The sequence below is a fragment of the Salvelinus sp. IW2-2015 genome, unplaced genomic scaffold (assembly GCF_002910315.2).
Source record: "Salvelinus sp. IW2-2015 unplaced genomic scaffold, ASM291031v2 Un_scaffold5250, whole genome shotgun sequence".
NCBI classification, from domain to species: Eukaryota; Metazoa; Chordata; class Actinopteri; order Salmoniformes; family Salmonidae; genus Salvelinus; species Salvelinus sp. IW2-2015.
In genome coordinates, this window is record NW_019946515.1 from 1 (window position 1) to 19,530 (window position 19,530).

General features: G+C 43.6%; 1 pseudogene; it reads right to left on the reverse strand.

Moving 5' to 3' along the window:
- Positions 1 to 7,827: 7,827 nt before the first annotated feature.
- The window catches only part of LOC112078093 (uncharacterized), a 14,797-nt pseudogene continuing 3,094 nt past the window's right edge, over positions 7,828 to 19,530 (reverse strand).

Here is a 19,530-nt window from a genome sequence, read left to right on the forward strand (position 1 = left end):
AGAGAGAGAGAGAGAGAGAGAGAGAGACACTCTACTCTCTAGCCCTATATCAGGCCCACATGGGGCGCCAGCCTCCATAGCGCCGGCCAGACACCAAGACCCACAGACACMAAGACCGGCACCAGTCGAGTCACGCTGCGGAGTCAAGCGAGGAAGGAATGCGAGAAGTGCACAAACCTATGCCGGTTCAAACAAAAGGTGAGCTGCTCTCCACCTATGTAGTGATTCCACCTAATTCCCCTACTGACCTGAGGCAACAGAACTAGTTTTGCACCAAATTATCTGTATTACATGTGAAAGTATGTGCAGGTTTTSATACYCACCTATACATATGACTTAATACCCATTCTTGACTTTTCATACAGGTGGAACCACTTCTGAGCMAGAMCAAACTCCAACRTSACCTCTACTASACTACATAGACTTCTTGCCTGTGCTTTTCATTATATTATATTGTTTCTTCTCCTATATCTCCCTTGGTTTAGTTTACCTTTTGACCAACTCCTACCCAATACACTTCTAACTCAACTCTACAGCACAAAACCATTTCACCTGCATGTGCTAATTCTCCCCCTCTAATCATGGCATCTTKTKGATGTGAGACACCAGGTGGGTGTCATTAATTAATCAGGTAGAGCTAAATATCAATTGCTCCCTAAACTCTTATGTTAACCATTTAATACACCTGGCATATATTTTTTTGTTTGGGTGAGTTGGAACTTACTTTTTACTTGTTAAACACTTAATGTTTGACCTTTTCCCCCATGTGCTATTGTTTGGTTGACATCTAAACCTAACCTACAAACTGTCTGATTATACTAGACCAAATGCCTTCATCTCCCTTTGTCTGTTCAAGGTTACCTTTATGCTTCAGAAAATCTTTTAACAAGTCTAGCCTACTACTAAACTAGGATTCCATACCATCCTATATTATTGGGACATCTATACCCCATTGACGTTTACCTTTTCTAATGCTTTACAGCAAGAGTAGGGAGATTTTACTAACCTTCAATCTCTTGAAATATTTCCACATCAGTAAAAACAACCATCTACCACCTAAAATGTGTTCTCACCATAAAACCCTAATAAAACATTCTCCTAACTATCCTACCTGGGGAACATAACAAATGCTTAGAAAATATTACACAAACAAACATGGACTTTCCTATCACATGGGAGGAAGTCCTTTTTCTATTTACACACCATCCCATTAACACCTTTTCTCTACAGGATTAACCTACCACTTCACAGTCATTACCTCCACATGGTGAACACCTGCTACAGTTGCCTGTCTTGGTTGCAAGTCTATTTCCTCATGACTCTTCGTGAGAGTAGTCTTTTGGACCTGAACATTAGTTAAATAATTTCTTCACATTTATCTGTGACATTTTAATGCATTGTAACCTTTCAGTTACAAAACCATCCTTCATGTAGGACAACACCTGAAAACCTCATTAATATGCCATTATTTCTAACCTAAGCTGAATGGAGAAAATACCTCAGTGGCGGAACAAACATTTACCCTGCTTGTATAAATGCCACTCTACAGTGCAAAGGGTTGAAGGCTGCAGTTAAGATTTAGGCTTGACTTTTACACTCCAATCAGTGAACAACTGATAGCATCCTTTTTCACCCAACCACATAATCTTTTCTCATCAATTCACACAACTACACACAGTGGTGTGAACGCATGCCAGTTATTTGCCAGAAACACCTGGACGTCGCTTCACAAGTGCACTTCCTAATAAAATGCCTCCTCAGCTACCAGCACACTTCACTGGGTAGCTTTATCGCAGTATGGTAAGTTATAGGCTTTCAACATAGCATTAACCAACTGTGACCTTTCATGTGCTTACCAATCTTATATACTCACTACTTCATATAAACCTGACATACCTTGCCTTCAAGTAGCCTGACCTATAACTCCTTGATATAATGGCCTTTTGAACACAGTTGGCTAACTAATGTATGTAATACACTTTAGTAACTAAAATATGATTGATATTGACTGCATTAACATTCATTTATCCTTCATGTAGTATATTGACACTAGCATGTGACTGATTTGGGGTAACACTCCACTTGCCACACCAAAGCCTCATGTCAACCTCTTGTACCCACGTATCCATTGTTAGGCTGTTTGAAGACTGTTACAGTTCCTCGTTGCCATGGTCTGTATTATGACCTAGCATAAACAAATGTATACTTCAAATGACATGCATACACATTTTACCATAACTTCCCATTCCAGCACATATTCTTACGTTTCACATTTACAGTCTGTCAACTTCACTATTAGCTGATTACCCATTTCTCTATTTGATCAGAGCTATACCTTGGATTTAATATACTTCTTCCCAACAAATAAATAGACTTTAGTTGCACTTAAACCTGAATGATTAACCACACTTTATGACAGCAGTTACCTGCAGCCCATTAATAACTAGGGCAATATTACCTTCACCTTAACCACAAGTGCTTGCGTATTAGGCTTCCTCATCACTATCTTGCTAAACAGTATATTACTATTTTTTTCTGATTGCTCAGGCAAAATCTTTGAAACTGTAGGCTTTTTTTTTTTTTTACTCTACACACTCACAACAAAACATTACACGAAACCAGCAAAACATTATACATCTCTTGCTTAAACAATCTTTTCTTGCCAAACTCTTTTTTTTATTTTMTTTTTTTATGTTTTTCCTTCAATACAGTAAACACAAACCATAATTTCAAAAAGCACACAAAGTACCAACTACACACTGATAGTATACATTTAAAACACAGGTTTCTCTGTGTGCAGGGAATAGCCATTTCAAAGGAAGCTTTGTAATACATATAGCAAACCAAAATAAACACAGTTATCAAAATGTGTAAAGTATGGATGTGTATTCCAAACATAACACACTCAATACCAATAATGTCCTGAGTGTTCTAACAATCCTAAAACAACACCAACAATAGGAGAAAACAACAACATTTCTGCTACAAAAACATATTTTATTTTTTTGATATTTTTTTTAAATTATTATTATTATTATATATATTTTTTTTTTAACCATACATCTCACCACCTTTGTCTGCTCTGGCATGACCCCTGATCGATGTCTCCACAAGCCTCCTCTATTGCCTGTAGAAGGGGTATGCGTTGGTGGGGCTGGCAATCATACACCTTCCAACGCCACGCAGAGAAGATTTCTTCATTACCCATTGTATGGGTTTAGGATTGCATGATGGTGAAGGATGAAATATTGAATAATAGCCGCACACATTGTTATGTTGCCACCCTGTTGTCGCAGTACATTGATGATGGCATGGGGTCAGAATACATTTCTGCCACGGCCCCTTGTTTTTGAAATGTCCTAACCTGCCTTGTAAACATATATTAGCTCATGATCCACTGCATCTGCTTCTAGCTCCATGACTCTCTGAAAGAGACACAACTAAACAATGTAGCACAGCACTAAAAAACAAGATCAGTCAATATGATGTAGCACTATACTCTTCCAGATCTAGTAACAATTATAGGATAGTATGGCTTACCTGCACATATTAATATCGCTGTTGTTTTACACTGAGTTTCTTTCAAAAGGGACTCTGTACAGCTGCTTCATCTTATTTCAATTGCGTTTCAGTAGACGAGACAGTGCAGAGAGACTCACTCTGTTGACAGTTTAGAATATGGTGTTATCTGCCATTAGGTGGTCCTGCAGTTCTGAGTCTGATGCAGTTATTTGAAATGACCATATTTACAATGTGGGTCTCCTGTTCCATGGTGAACAGTGAACCTCTATCACTAAAACCTTTCAGTATTTGGTGGAAGATCCTTCTCATTGTGAAAGTACAGCGCATATCACTAGACCAGTAAGACTACAGCACTTAGTTACTTACCGGTTGTCATTTAGAAATATCCAGATGATACCTGCAACAGTATAGCGGCTAAGATTTGCTTAAACCAATTGCCCCGCCCCTCTCATGCTCATTCCATGGTTGACAACATGGTCAACCACAGTCACTCTGAGTTCATCAGTTATTGTTTCCCGACTACTCTTCCCCATCCTCTCCTTCTCCCAGTCATACATCACTTCTTCCTCCTCTTACTTCACCTCCTCGTCCTCCTCTTCCTCCTCTACTTCTCACCCCTCTTACTCCCTGTCCAATATTGGCCTCCATTGTTGTCCAAACCAAATGTTTCACTATTTATAGACAATTTATAGAGCTCAAGCTCTGATTTGTAAGTGACCTCATTATCTAAAAGTGTTTTAACATTTGTCAATGTGGAAAGGCAATTGGTGAAATAGTGTAGCAATGTAGAGACCAATGTTTACAGTTTTGCTACAAATGCCTTATATATTTACAAACTGAGTGGAAAGCAGAGAACGTGCATTCAGTTTGACATACTTGATCAATGCATTTCCTACAACCGTTCATGGTTTCAGAGATGGTGCCTCATTCACTGTAATAGTTTAATTGAAATATTCACCAGCTTAACTTTTCTATACGCCTATGATAACTTTGCAGGGTACTCCCAACAGGTGCCTGTAAGAATGTATTGCTTAATTGGGCATTGGTAGGTTTCAGGGCTTTAGTCTACATTTTTCTTGATGGACTCTATTCAACCTGACCTCGGCAGAAGTGTTTTGCTTGTCAATCTAATACTCTTGCCTATGACCACAGACATTGTGACTGGCACGTACATTATTTTGCCTTTTGACCATTTCTAATGATAACAATGAAATATCAACAGCCCAGATCATCAAMAACAATATGGGATCTGTGTCATGTATGTTTTCCTTTTAGATCCAACATTTCTCTGATCAAAATATCAAAACTCCACTCTGCATTGAAAGTTATGCTTGTAATAACACATGGCTGCAGCTTGCCAATGACACGTAATAACAAAGATGTAAGTCCTATAGTTTCAGATGTTGAATATAATTATTTTTATTTAAATGATCTACCTCATTTTATTTCAACAATATGCGCACGAGGGAGTGAGGTATATGGCTAATATACCACGGCTAAGGGCTGTTCTTAGGCACGACGCTTTGCAGATTCCCTGACGCGGCCCTTAGCCGTGGGATATTGGCTATATACCACAAATCCCTGAGGTGCCTTATTGCTATTATAACCTGCTTACCAACATAACTATTGTTAAGGCTGTAAAAGCACAGAGTATTCTCATCATGACTGAGAATTTGGGTGAGCTGATGTTTGTAACCCAAAATTATTTCCTGTAAACTAATTGACCTGTATCGAACAAACTGACAGTCAAGCTGAAGATGACATGATTAAAGAGAAACCAACACATACAGTGGGGAGAACAAGTATTTGATACACTGCCAATTTTGCAGGTTTTCCTACTTACAAAGCATGTAGAGGTCTGTAATTTTTATCATAGGTACACTTCAACTGTGAGAGACAGATTCTTAAACAAAAATCCAGAAATTCACATTGTATGATTTTTAAGTAATTCATTTGCATTTTATTGCATTTACCGCTCAGGAAGGAGACACGTACTGTCTCCTAGAGATGACTTTGGTGTGAAAACTGCAAATCAATCCCAGAACAACAGCAAAGGACCTTGTGAAGATGCTGGAGGAAACAGGTACTAAAGTATATATATCCACAGAAAAACGAGTCCTATATTGACATAACCGGAAAGGCCGCTCAGCAAGGAAGAAGCCACTGCTCCAAAACCACCATTAAAAAAGCCACACTACGGTTTGCAACTGCACATGGGGACAAAGACCGTACTTTTTGAAGAAATGTCCTCTGGTCTGATGAAACAAAAATTAAACTGTTTGGCCATAATGACCATCGTTATGTTTGGAGGAAAAAGGGGGAGGCTTGCAAGCTGAAGAACACCATCCCAACCGTGAAGCACGGGGGTGGCAGCATCATGTTGTGGGGGTGCTTTGCTGCAGGAGAGACTGGTGGACAAAATAGATGGCATCACGAGGAAGRAAAATTATGTGGATATATTGAAGCAACATCTCAAGACATCAGTCAGGGAGTTATAGCTTAGTCGCAAACAGGTCTTCCAAATGGACAATGACCTTCCAAAGTTGTGGCAAAATGGCTTAAGGACAACAAAGTCAAGGTATTGAAGTGGCCATCACAAAGCCTTGACCTCAATCTCATAGAAAATATGTGGGCAGAACTGAAAAAGCGTGTGCGAGCAAGGAGGCCTACAAACCTGACTCAGTTACTCCAGCTCTGTCAGGAGGAATGGGCCAAAATTCACCCAATTTATTCTGGGAAGCTTGTGGAAGGCTACCCGAAACGCTTTACCCAAGTTAAAAAATGTTAAGGTAATGCTACCAAATACTAATTGAGTGTATGTAAACTTCTGACCCACTGGGAATGCGATGGAAGAAATTAAAGCTGAAATAAATCATTCTCTCTGCTATTATTCTGACATTTCACATTCCTAAAATAAAGTGCTAATCCTAACTGACCTAAAATAGGGAATTTTTACTAGGATTAAATGTCAGGAAGGAGTTTTAATGTATTTGACTAAGGTGTATGTAAACTTACGACTTCAACTGCATACACTACCGTTCAAAAGTTTTAGAACACCTACTCATTCAAGGGTGTTTCTTTATTTTTACTATTTTCWACATTGTAGAACAATAGTGAAGACATCAAAACTGAAATAACACATACGGAATTATGTAGTWAACAAAAAAGTGCCTTGATGACAGCTTTGCACACTCTTGGCATTCTCTCAACCAGCTTAATGTAATGCATTTCAATTAACAGGTGAGCTTTCTTAAAATTTCAATTGTGGAATTTCTTTCCTCCTTAATGCATTTGAGCCAATCAGTTGTGTTGTGACAAGGTAAGGGGGTATACAGAAGATAGCCCTATTTGGTAAAATACCATATTATGGCAAGAACAGTTAAAATAAGCAAAGAAAACTACAGTCCATCATTACTTTAAGACATGAAGATCAGTCAATATGGAAAATTTCAAGAACTTTGAAAGTTACTACAAGTGCAGTCGCAAATCAAATCAAATGTTATTGGTCACATATACATTGTTAGCAGATGTAAATGCAACTGTAGCGAAATGCTTGTGCTTCTAGTTCTGACAGTGCAGTAATATTGTCACGGATGACTAGGAGTGTAAGGTAGGAATCAGGCGCAGAGAACAGAGGTTCAAGGGGAAAAAATATATATTTATTCCCACACAAAAATGGTCCTACCCAAACAGAGGGTGGAAAACACTGACCAACCCAAAACACAGGGTAACACGGTCCGGAGCACAACAATACCTCCAACTCAAAACGCGAACACAAAATAATCCCGCACAAACAAGAGCGGGCTTCACAAACTCAAATAGGCGAGTAAATCAAGAAAATACAAATAGGAACAGGTGCAACTAATAAGACAAAACGAACAGAAAAGGAAAAAGGGATCGTTGGCGGCTAGTAGGCCCGGTGACGACAACCGCCGAGCACCGCCCGAACAGGCAGGGGAGCCAACTTCGGCGGGAGTAGTGACAGTACCCCCCCCTGACGTGCGGCTCCTCAGGACTCAGGTACTGTAGGCCCCTCACCCAGCGTCTCGAGTCCAGAATGGCACGTACTGTGTACGCCGGGGACCCCTCGATGTCCAGAGGGGGCGGAGGAACCTCAGGCACCTCACCTTCTTGTAGGGGACCAGCCACCACCGGCCTGAGGAGAGACACATGAAACGAGGGGTTAATACGATAATAAGTAGGAAGTTGTAACCTATAACACACCTCGTTTATCCTCCTCAGGACTTTAAATGGCCCCACATACTGCGGCCCCAGCTTCCGGCAGGGCAGGCGGAGGGGCAGGTTTCAGGTCGAGAGCCAGACCCGGTCCCCCGGTGCGAACACGGGGGCATCACTGTGGTGCTGGTCAGCGGTCTTCTTCTGTCGTTCCCCAGCCAATCTCAACGATTCCTGGACGGCTCTCCAGGTGTCCCTTGAGCGCTGCACCCATTCCTCCACCGCAGGAGCTTCGGTCTGGCTCTGATGCCATGGGGCCAGGACCGGCTGGTAGCCCAACACACACTGGAAGGGAGACATGTTAGTCGAGGAGTGGCGAAGGGAGTTCTGAGCGAGCTCTGCCCGTGGAACATACCTCGCACACTCACCCGGCCGTCTGTCGAAACCTACCCACATCTTGGTTTACTCGCTCCACCTGCCCATTACTCTCGGGGTGGACACCCGAGGTCAGGCTGACCGAGACCCCCAGCCTCTCCATAAACGCCCTCCAAACTCTGGACGTGAATTGGGAACCCCGATCAGAGACAATGTCCTCAGGCACCCCGTAGTGCCGGAAGACATGGGTAAACAGAGCCTCCGCAGTCTGCAGGGCCGTAGGGAGACCGGGCAACGGGATGAACTGCTGGAGCATTCTTCAACCCATATGGCATGACGAGGTACTCATAATGGCCAGATGTAGTACTAAATGCGGTCTTCCACTCATCTCCCCCCCGGATACGCACCAGGTTATACGCACTCCTCAAGTCCAGTTTTGTGAAGAAACGCGCCCCGTGAAATGATTCCACCGACGTAGCGATGAGAGGTAGTGGGTAACTAAACCCCACTGTGATGGAATTTAGACCTCTATAATCAATGCACGGACGCAGACCTCCCTCCTTCTTCACAAAAAAGAAACTCGAGGAGACGGGTGACGTGGAGGGCCGAATGTATCCCTGTCCCAGAGATTCAGTAACATATGTCTCCATAGCCACTGTCTCCTCCTGGGACAACGGGTACACGTGACTCCTAGGAAGTGCAGCGTTCTCCAGGAGGTTTATCGCGCAGTCCCCTCTACGATGGGGTGGTAATTGGGTCGCCTTCTTCTTACTGAAGGCGATAGCCAAATCGGCATATTCAGAGGGAATGCGCACAGTGGAAACCTGGTCTGGACTCTCCACMGTRGTCRCACCTACGGAAACTCCTATACACCTGCCTGAACACTCCTCTGACCACCCTCGAAGAGCCCCCTGTCTCCASGAAATCACMAGATTGTGATGAGCTAGCCAGGGAATTCCCAGCACCACTGGAAACGCAGGTGAATCRATAAGGAATAGACTASACCCCTGTAGTTATGAAGGYCTGSTTCTTTTAGTTCTCATCAGGGAATGGGTCAGGACATAATACCACTAAATTACATTAACGTCTTACAAGAGCCTGAGTCCTGGCTGTGATCTCCTGATGAATGGTGTGGACAAGGCAAGATGTGGTGGTAAACACCTCACAAATCAATGAGATTAACTGAACAATTGATGACCCGACTCGCATCTCGTTCATAGAATTTAGTATGCCAACATACTGGGATTAAGAGTGTGCTGTGAAAACAGTACTTTTGAAAAGCAGTGTTTATGACCTGACAATGGGAAAGAAAAGACGTGTTCTGGGTAGTCTCCTGTACATGCTGAGCTGTCAAACTAAGCAATCGCTCTACTTTCGACGGCGGTACAATACCAGATGTTTTGGTTCAGAAGATTTAACGAGCCCTCTTGATTGGACAGTACTCAGGAATTCTTAAACAATAGTGAACACAAATATATCACCATGTAAATTGTTCCCATGTTTTCATGAGTCTGAATAAATGTTCCATACGCACAATGAAAGCTGTCATTGTGCACATTTGTTTACATCCCTGTTAGCGATCATTTTGACTTTGCCAAGATAAACCCAGCACCTTGACTGGTTGGACATTTGAAGAAGCTGATGACAATAAGGCCACTAAAATGTGCAGTTTTGTCACAATGCACAGCTGTCAAGTTGAAGGCGTGTGCAATTTGCATGCTGACTGAAAATGTCGCCAGAGCTGTTGCCAGATAAGTGAATCAATTCTCTACCATTAGCGCCTCCAACGTCGTTGTTAAAGACTTTGGCAGTACTTCCAACCGGCTCACGACCACATGTAACCCTGCCAGCCCAGGAACTCCACATCCGGCTTCTTCACCTGCAGGACTGTCTGAGACCAGCCACCCGGACAGCTGATGAAACTGGAATATTTCTGCTGTAGTAAAGCCTTTTCGTGGGGGAAACCTCATTCTGATTGGGTGGGCCTATGCTTCCCATGGTTGTGCCCCTGCCCAGTCACATGTAATCCATAGCTGAGAGCTTAACTTAATTGAATCGACTGCTTTCCTTATATGAACTTACTCATTGAAGTTTGTTGCTGTTGCGTTTATATTTGCGATCAGTATAAAGAAATGGATATATACAACCCAATTCAGTGGTCACTTAAGGGTGCAATGATATCAAGTGTATTCTATCCATAAACTCAGATTAGGACCCTGACAGTCAGTGGATCTAGTAAGCCAGTGGTCACCAAACCATCCTGTAGTCTCCGGGGGAACTCAATCACTTGTGGCACTTGAGTAACAGGGTGTCTTACACTCACATTAATTCAAATGGACCTTTGACCCCGACATCTTAGGCACTCTGCTATATCTGCAAGGATTACGTCAGTGGTCGCTATTGTTTTGGGAACAGTTAACATTATGTATGGGATAAAATACAAACGTGTTTGAGCTCATTTGGAAAAGTACATTTATTGGTTTTCAGTTTGATAAATATGAAAATATAATGAATTGGTTATTAGTTGATGTAAAAAATAAATGTAATGATTTGAAGGTATTTTGGGTTGGGGTTGTGAATTCAGCAAAATAAATGGGGTCTGCAGAAATTCGTCCAAAAATGGTCTCCCTGCTAAAGAAGTTAATACCACTGGCAGTAGGAGTTACCACCATATCTCTAGTCCAGTCATTTCACATAGTCAAGGGAAGTGACACGTGTACACTTTGGGAGGAAGAGAGGAATTGGGACCAGGTCCCATATCTCTATAGGGATTCTACCCCTTCTGTCGTATCATGTAGAGAAGGTTTTGGCTTTGGACTTCCTCTTTCTGGGCAGCAGAGGAGGGGAGAGGGCGGTAGCCAGAGGTTCCTCTTTGACCATTGTGGCGAAGAGGGGGTGGTAACCCCAAACCAAGCTCCAGCTTGACCCTGGAGGTCTTGGAGGAGTGTGGGGAGCGAGGTGACCCAGCTTTAGGCCTCTTGGCTGGGGAGGCTTGTGGGCGGAGGGGCAGCTGTGCTGGTTCAAACACACGGACAGAGAGGATTGACAGGTAGACACACCTGTTGACCAAACCCCACCAGCAACCAGTTGATCTCACTCCATAGATCCCTGTGTCGGGGAAGAGAGAGGAAGATCATCAATCACCATCCCTCTTCATCAAAATCATGTCGACAGAAATCACAAGGCCAAATGTTCTCTTTCCTGCTGTAAGGGATCTGATTGGTCAGTGACTGGTTAACGAGTGACCTGATGGGTCAGAGGTACAGGAAGTGGTGTTTGTCACCTTGGTAACCAGTCTTCCAGGGCCTTGCGTGTCTCCTCTGGGTTCTTGGTCCCACCTCTCGTCCATCCCAGCCGGTTGGAGATACGGTGGACGTGCGTGTCCACGCCTACACACACACAATAAAAACAACAAAAATCCCATTATAAAGACGCCCACTATATAATCCAATAGAACTGCCACTCTGCACTTGATCGAACCACACCACATAACATGCAGACTGAGTATGGGATTTGTAGTTCTATATGTGAGCCATACCTACCTATGCCAGAGACCTGGTGCCAGGCGATGTCCATGGCCAGGTGAGCCATCTTGGGTCCACTCCAGGTAGTCGTACCAGGCCCTCCACTGTGTTAGGGATGTCCCCTCTAAACTCCCTCTGGAGCATCACTGACGTCTGCTTCAGGTACTTCACCAATTGTCTGGAGGAGGGGGGGTAGGAGAGAAGACATGTCAAGGTTTCATTCATACTCATGTTCAAAGGAAGACATGGTGCAGTAAGAGAGTGTCTTCAGAMAGTATTCACACCCCTTGACTGTTTCCACAAGCTACAGCCTGAATTTAAAATAGATTACATTGAGATCTGTCACTGGCCTACCCACAATGTGTATTTTTATTTTTATTTTTACAAATTAATTAATAAAAAGCTGAAATGTCTTGAGTAAAAAGTATTCAACCCTTTGTTATGGCAAGCTTAAATAATTTCAGGTGTAAATATTTGCTTAACAAGTGCATTGACTCACTCTGTTTGCAATAATAGTGTTCAACATGATTTTTGAATGACTGCCTCATCTCTGTACCCAACACAGAATGATCTGTAAGGTTCCTCAGTCTAGCAGTGCATTTCAAACACAGATTCAACCACAAAAACTAGGAAGGTTTTCCAATGCCTCAGAAAGTAGAGCAGATGGGTTGGTAGATAAGTAAAAATAACAAAAGCAGACATTGAATATCCCTTTCAACATGGTGAAGTTATTAATTACACTTTGGATGGTGTATCAATACACCCAGTCACTACAAAGGTACAGATGTCCATCCCAACTCAGTTGCCAGAGAGGAATGAAACTGCACAGGGATTTCACCATGAGGCCAATGGTGACTTTAAAACAGTTACAGAGTTTAATGGCTGTGATAAACAACTGAGGATGGATCAACAACATTGTAATTACTCCACAATACTAACATAAATTACAGAGTGAAAAGAAGGAAGCCTGTACAGAATACAAATACTCCAGAACATACATCCTGTTTGCAACAAGTCACTAAATTAATACTGCAAAAAATGTGTCAAAGCAATACATTTTTTGTCCTGAATACAAAGTGTTATGTTTGAGGCAAATCCAATTCAACACATTACGGAGTACCCCTCTCCATATTTTAAAGGATAGTGGTGGCTGCATCATGTTATGGGTATGCTTATAATYGTTAAGGACTGGAGAGTTTTTCAGGATAAAATAAACGGAATGCAGCTAAGCACAGGCAAAATCCTGGAGGGAAACCTGGTTCAGTCTGCTTTCCACCAGACACTGGCAGATGAATTCATCTTTCAGCAGGACAATAACCTAAAACACAAGGCCAAATCTACACTGGAGTTGCTTACCAAGAAGACAGTTAATGATCCTGAGTGGCCGAGTTACAATTTTGACTTAAATCTACTTGAAAATATATGGCAAGACCTAATGGTTGCCTAGCAATTAACAACAACCAATTTGACAGAGCTTGAAGAATTTCTAAAAGAATAATGGGCAAATGATGCACAATCTAGGTGTGGATAGCTCTTAGAGACTTACCCAGAAAGACTCACAGCTGTAGTTGCTGTCACATGCATTGACTCAGGGGGTTGAATACTTATCTAATCAAGATATATTACTGTGTTTTTTTTCATGAATTTTCTACAAATATTTATACTTTATCTGTGACAGAGTATGGTGTAGATCGTTGACCAATAACCCCCATAATTAAATCCATTTTAATCCCACTTTGTAACACAAAATGTGGAAAAAGTCAAGGGGTGTGAATACTTCCTGAAGGCAGTGTGTGTTACCCTCCAGAAGCCAACAGGGTAGATGAGTTGTCCCAGTGTGTCATCGTCAGTGTTGACTATGTTGTCCACCGTACAGCCATGAGCCCTGAGTCTCTGCAGAGCTGCACTGGTCACCTGGTCCCTTGTCTGGCTTGACAACATCAGAGACACCAGCACCTGGTAACGTCGCACCTGGTGGAAGAGATGAGGGGAGAGGGGAGAGAGAGTCTTTAATCTGGTCTAGACAACATCAGAGACACCCAGCACCTGGTAAACGTTCGCACCTGGTGGAAGGAGATAAGGGGAGAGGGGAAGAGAGAGTCTTTAATCTGCGCCATCTTTTAGATAGTAAACTACACATAAAAAAAGCATATGGACACTACTTCAATTAGTGGATTCGGCTATTTCAGCCACACCCGTTGCTGACAGGTGTATAAAATCGAGCACTACACAGCCATGCAATCTCCATAGACAAACATTGGCAGTAGAATGGCCTTACTGAAAAGCTTAGTGACTTACGTGGCACCATCATAGGAATGCCACCGTCAAAATTTCTTCCCCTGTTAGAGCGCCATGTCAACTGTTAAGACTGCCCCGGTCAACTGTTAGAGCTGCCCCGGTCAACTTGTTTAGAGCTGCCCGGTCAACTGTAGTAAGATCTGTTAATTGTGATTGAAATGTCTAGGAGCCAACGGCTCAGCCGCGAAGTGGTAGGCCACACAAGCTCACAAACAGGACCTCCCGTGCTGGAGTGCGTAGCATGTAAAATAGTCTGTCCTTGGTGCAACACTCCCTACTGAGTTCCAAACTCCATCGGAAACAACGTCAAGCACAAGAACTGTTCGTAAGGACTTCATGAATGGGTTTCCCATGGCTAAGCATCACCATGTGCAATGCCAAGCGTCGGCTGGATGGTTGTAAAGCTCTCCCGATTGGACTCTGGAGCAGTGGAAACGCGTTCTCTGGAATGATGAATCACAACTTCACCATCTGGCAGTCCGATGGACGAATCTGGGGTTTGGGGATGCCAAGGAGAAACGCTACCTCCTCAAACATAGTGCCAAATTGTAAAGTTTGGTGGAGTATGAAAATGTTCTGGGGCTGTTTTCATGGTTCGGGCACACCTTAGTTCCAGTGAAGGGAATACTCCAATGCTCACAGCATACAATGACAATTTAGACAATTTGTGCTTCAACTTTGTGGCAACAGTTTGGGGAAAGGCCCCTTTCATGTTCATTAGCATGAACAATGCCACATGCACAAAGCGAGGTCCATACAGAGTGATGGATCGGTGTGGAAGTATTTGACTGGCATGACACATAGCCCTGACCTCAACACCCTCGAACACCTTTGTGATGAATTTGAAACGCGAACTGCAAAACCAGGCCTAATCGCCCAACATCAGTGCCCGACCTCACTAATGCTCTCTTGGCTGCAAGTCCCTGCAGCAAATGTTCCAACATCTTAGTGGAAGTCTTCCTAGAAGAGTGGAGGCTGTTTAAGGCCAGCAGAAGGTGGATCCAGCTTATTCCTTATAAAATGCCATGATTTTTGTCAGTGAAGACTTTCAAAGCGAGCAGGTGTCCACATACACTACATAATCAAAAGTATCTCCTTGCTAGTATGCCTCTTATGCACTGCCTTGTGTTAAAATGGAGTGTTCAGTAGGCGTACACTTTTCTCTTTCATTGTTTCTAAAGAGGTCTCCACTCTCAGAATGAGGTTGACTCATCACTCCTGGTAGGAAAATAGGTGTGCATAACTGACATCTCACGTAACATCTAACTTTTATATCCTTGTCTGTCATGGTGGTAAAGCCTGATTGAACTGGCCTCATGTAAACAGCTTGGGATGTATTAATTAGTCGCACACTGTAGCAAAAGGTTTTCCAACAGCGAAATCAAGTGTTTCTATTGGACAAATTCAGGTAGATCCTGCATAGTTCCGTATGCTTCTGTTTGAATCCGAATGAATACACCCTGTTTGAATCCGAATGAATACACCCCAGTTAGCCCATCTCCCATCTTCAATACTTTTGCACTGTTTGTTTCATAAGCTCATGACAAATCATATCCAGTGACATAACTGCAGTTCCACATCCTCCTTTTATAGTGCTGGATGTATTTCACCTTTATCCTGGAACATAAATCAGATATACAGCATTCTGACAATGCTCTGTAGAACCCCTCCACCTCTAATGGGCATTATACTGTTCTACCTGCAGGGTTCTACTAGTTCTACTGGTGGAACCCTGCTACTACCTCTGTGCATTCTACTGTTCTACCTGCAGGGTTCTACTAGTAGTGCCGAGTTACAATTTGTGGACGTAAATCTACTGAAAAATATATGCAGACCTAATGTTGCCTAGCAATTAACAACAACCAATTTGACAGAGCTGAAGAATTTCTTAAAAGAATAATGGCAAATGATGCACAAATCTTAGGTTGGATAGCTCTTTAGAGACTTACCCAGAAAGACTCACAGCTGTAGTCGCTGTCACAATGTATTGACTCAGGGGGTTGAATACTTATCTATCAAGATATATTACTTGTGTTTTTTTCATGAATTTTCTACAAATATTTACTTTATCTGTGACAGGTATGGTGCAGATCGTTGACCATAACCCCATACAATTAAATGCATTTTAATCCCACTTTGTAACACAAAATGTGGAAAAAGTCAAGGGGTGTGAATACTTCCTGAAGGCAGTGTGTGTTACCCTCCAGAAGCCAACAGGTAGATGAGTTGTCCCAGTGTGTCATCGTCAGTGTTGATATGTTGTCCACCGTACAGCCATGAGCCCTGAGTCTCTGCCAGAGCTGCACGGTCACTCTGGTCCCTTGTCTGGCTTGACAACATCAGAACACCACACTGTAAGTCGCAACCTGGTGGAAGAGATGAGGGGGAGGGGAGAGAGTCTTTAATCTGGCTAGACAACATCAGAGACACCAGCACCGTCGCGTAAACGTCGCACCTGGTGGGCAAGAGATGAGGGGAGGGGGAGAGAAGAGTCTTTAATCTGGCATCTTTTAGATAGTAAACTACACATAAAAAAAACATATGGACACTACTTCAAATTAGTGGATTCGCATTTCAGCCACACCCGTTGCTGACAGGTGTATAAATCGAGCAACAGGCCATGCAATCTCCAGACAAAACATTGGCAGTAGAATGGCTTACGAAAAAGCTTAGTGACTTACGTGGCACCATCATAGGATGCACCGTCAAATTCTTCCCGTGTTTAGAGCGCCATCGGTCAACTGTTTAGAGCTGCCCGGTCAACTGTTAGAGGCTCCCGCGTCAACTGTTAGAGCTGCCCCGGTCAACTGTAAGATCTGTTATTGTGAATTGGAAATGTCTAGGAGCAACAACGGTCAGCGCCGAGTGGTAGCACACAAGCTCACAGAACAGGACCTCCAGTGCTGGGTGCGTAGGCATGTAAAAATAGTCTGTCCTTGGTTGCAACACTCCTACTGAGTTCCAAACTGCCTCTGGAAACAACGTCAAGCACAAGAACTGTTCGTAAGGAGCTTCATGAAATGGGTTTCCATGGCTAAGCATCACCATGTGCAATGCCAAGCGTCGGCTGGAGTGGTGTAAAGGCTTCCGCCATTGGACTCTGGAGCAGTGGAAACGCGTTCTCTGGAATGATGAATCACACTTCACCATCTGCAGTCGATGGACGAACTGGGTTGGGGGATGCCAGGAGAACGCTACCTGCTCAAAGCATAGTGCCAAATGTAAAGTTTGGTGGAGTAAATAATGTTCTGGGCTGTTTTTCATGGTTCGGGCACCTTAGTTCCAGTGAAGGGAAATCCAATGCTACAGCATACAATGACTTCTAGACAATTCTGTGCTTCCAACTTGTGGCAACAGTTTGGGAAGGGCCTTTCATGTTTTAGCATGACAGATGCCCACATGCACAAGCGAGGTCCATACCAGAGTGTGGATCGGGTTGGAAGTATTTGACTGGCATGCCCATAGCCCTGACCTCAACCCATCGAACACCTTTGTGATGAAATTGAAACGCCGACTGCAACCAGGCCTAATCGCCCAACAGCAGTGCCCGACCTCACTAATCTCTCTTGGCTGCAAGTCCCTGCACAATGTTCAACCATCTAGTGGAAAGTCTTCCCAGAAGAGTGAGGCTGTTAAGGCAGCAGAGGTGACCAGCTCCTTAATAAAATGCCCATGATTTGTATGAGATGTTCAACGAAGCAGGTGTCCACATACACTACATAATCAAAAGTATCTCCTTCGAGTATGCCTCTTATGCCTGCCTTGTGTTAAAATGGAGTGTTCAGTAGGCGTACACTTTTCCTTTCATTGTTTCTAAAGAGGTCCCACTCTAGAATGAGGTTGACCATCACTCCTGGTAGGAAAATAAGGGTGCATAACTGACACTCTCACGTAACATTAACTTTTATATCTTGTCTGTCATGGTGGTAAAGCCTGATTGAATGGCCTCATGTAAACAGCTTGGGATGTATTAATTAGTCGCACACTGTAGCAAAAGGTTTCCAACAGCGAAATCAATGTTTCTATTGGCAAATTCAGTAGATCTGCATATTCGTATGCTTCTATTGTTTGAATTCGATGAATACACCTGTTGATCCGAATGAATACACCCCAGTTAGCCCATTTCTCCCAATCTTCAATACTTTTGCACTGTTTGTTTCATAAGCTCATGACAAATCATATCCAGGACATAACTGCAGTTCCACAACCTCCTTTATAGTGTGGATGTATTTCACCTTTATCCTGGACATAAATCAGCATATACAGCATTCTGACAATGCTCTGTAGAACCCCTCCACTCTAATGGGCATTATACTGTTCTACCTGCAGGGTTCTACTAGTTCTACTGGTGACCTCTACTACTCTGTGCATCTTACTGTTCTACTGCAGGGTTACTAGTTTACTGGTGGAACCCTGCTACTACCTCTTGTGCATTCTACTGTTCTACTGCAGGGTTCTACTAGTATTCTACTGGTGGAACCCTGCTACTACCTCTGGTATTCTACTGTCTACCTGCAGGGTTCATCTAGTTCTTACTGGTGGAACCCTGCTACTCCTCTTGTGCATTCTATTGTTCTACCTTGCAGGGTTCAACTAGTTCTACGGATGGAACCCTGCTACTACCTCTGTGCATTCTACTGTTCTACTGCAGGGTTCTTACTGGTGAACCCTGCTACTACTCTGTGCATTCTACTGTTCTACCTGCAGGGTTCATGCTAGTTTACTCTGGGAACCCTGCTACTACCTCTGCATTCTACTGTTCTACCTGCAGGGTTCTACGATGGAACCCTGCTACTACCTCTGTTGTATTTCTACTGTTCTACTGCAGGGTTCTACTGGTGAAACACTGCTACTACCTGTCTGTTCTAACCTGCAGGGGCATAGCATAGGGCTGGACAGTAGTGGTACGGGCCCAAGCAGACAACAGAGATAGAGGCAGTAGAGGCACAGGGCTGGACACTAGTGGTACGGCCAAGCAGGACAACAGATAGAGGCAGTAGAGGCACAGGGCTGGACATAGTGGTACGGCCCAAGCAGACAACAGAGATAGAGGCAGTAGAGCAAGGGCTGGACAGTAGTGGGTACGGGCCAAGCAGACAACAGAGATAGAGGCAGTAAGGCACAGCTGGACAGTAGTGGTACGGGCCAAGCAGACACAAGATGAGGCAGTAGAGCAAGGGCTGGACAGTAGTGTGGTAAGGGCCCAAGCAGACAACAAGGATAGAGGCAGTAGAGCACAGGGCTGGACAGTAGTGGTACGGGCCCAAGCAGACAACAGATAGAGGCAGTAGAGGCACAGGGCTGGACAGTAGTGGTACGGCCCAAGCAGACAACAAGATAGAGGCAGTAGAGGCACACGGCTGGACATAGTGGTACGGGCCCAAGCAGACAACAGAGATGGAGGCAGTAGAGGCACAGGGCTGGACAGTATGGTACGGGCCCAAGCAGACAACAGATAGAGGCAGTAGAGGCACAGGGCTGGACAGTAGTGGTACGGGCCAAGCAGACATCAGATAGAGCAGTAGAGGCACAGGGCTGGACAGTAGTGGGTACGGGCCCAAGCAGACAACAGAGATAGAGGCAGTAGAGGCACAGGGCTGGACAGTAGTGGTACGCCAGCAGACAAAGATAGAGC